This window comes from Sinocyclocheilus rhinocerous, unplaced genomic scaffold (assembly GCF_001515625.1).
Source record: "Sinocyclocheilus rhinocerous isolate Xijiao unplaced genomic scaffold, SAMN03320098_v1.1 scaffold16441, whole genome shotgun sequence".
Taxonomy (NCBI): domain Eukaryota; kingdom Metazoa; phylum Chordata; class Actinopteri; order Cypriniformes; family Cyprinidae; genus Sinocyclocheilus; species Sinocyclocheilus rhinocerous.
Window position 1 is genome coordinate 1 of NW_015652479.1, and position 1,251 is coordinate 1,251.

Here is a 1,251-nt window from a genome sequence, read left to right on the forward strand (position 1 = left end):
GTGATAAGGTAAAATAGGTAGAAATGTTGACTTTTCTGTCATTTCGTAAGTTAAAATAAGTGGAAAGGTGAAAAACTGGAAAAAAGAAACAAAATTTCTATTTTATTTTTCCAAGTAATTTCCCCTTTTTTTCCTTAATTTTTTCACTTTCCCTTTTTTTCCCCCTTTCCCCCTCTTTTCTCACTTTTTCTTTTCCCCCACCCATATCAGTCACTTTCGCCCCCCCCGGGGACCTTGTGCATCTCCCTTGTTTGGCACACCCGATTCTGATGGTCAGCTCGTTAGGAAAGAGCGCTCATGAAGTGAAGTGAGTGAGTAGAATAAGACAGACCTACGAAATGTGCAGTGCCGTGGGTCCCCAGAGCCAGCACTGAAAAACCCCATTCCAGAGGATGAGACATGGCAGCCTGATTTCTCCTCAGTGGGACCGCTGTTTTATCTGCTTGCAGGGCTAGCTTGCAATCTCCGCTGGGTGACTGAGCTGGCTAGGGTTATGGATTTCAAGTGGGTCAGGCAGCAGTGATGCACACAAAGAGGGCAGAGAGTGGCCTGTGTCTGTAGTCGTGGCCGAGTGGTTAAGGTGATGGACTAGAAATCCATTGGGGTCTCCCTGCGCAGGTTTGAATCCTGCCGACTACGCACTTAGCTGACAGTCATGCTGATAAGTGGCCATGCATTTTTCTTTCATATCCCTCGCACAGATATGCGAAATGTCCAGTCCCTCTGAAATGGAGAAACACACCGCAGGCGCTTTTTGTATTCGGGCTGCAGCAGTCACCATGGATGAGCCAGTGGCACGCTGTGATCGTATAGTGATTAATACTCTGCGTTGTGGCTGCAGCAACCCCGGTTCGAATCCGGGTCACGGCATCCCTTTGCCGTTGAGCAATGGGGACGGCTGAACCCTTTTTTCCACCTCATCCTTCTGCTGGATTTTGTGTTTGAAGCTTGGCCTGTGCTGATCACCACCAGACAAGAGAGCAGGCAAGCTGCAGCCAGGCGTAGTCGTGGCCGAGAGATTATGGCGATGGACTTGAAATCCATTGGGGTCTCCCCGCGCAGGTTCGAACCCTGCCGATTACGGTTGGAGTTTGCTGTACCGCTCTCTGTGAAGGTAATTGTGCCTTCTAAGGCCTTTGTACTTCTTTCTCTCTGCCAAAATTGCTTGTGGTTTTCATCCCATAGCGTGTGTGGCAAATTAGTTTCTTCTGGGCGTCTTGTGGAAAAACTGCTGTTATATAAAACGTAAGA

The 1,251-nt window shown here is 48.5% G+C and overlaps 2 non-coding genes across 2 annotated transcripts; both read left to right on the forward strand.

The window, feature by feature from the left end:
• The first annotated feature begins 557 nt into the window (after positions 1-557).
• Positions 558-639, forward strand: trnas-aga (transfer RNA serine (anticodon AGA)). Its single transcript has one exon. It is a non-coding gene; the product is annotated as a tRNA-Ser (tRNA).
• A 362-nt stretch (positions 640-1,001) lies between these two features.
• trnas-uga (transfer RNA serine (anticodon UGA)) lies at positions 1,002-1,083 on the forward strand. Its single transcript has one exon. It is a non-coding gene; the product is annotated as a tRNA-Ser (tRNA).
• Positions 1,084-1,251: the final 168 nt, after the last annotated feature.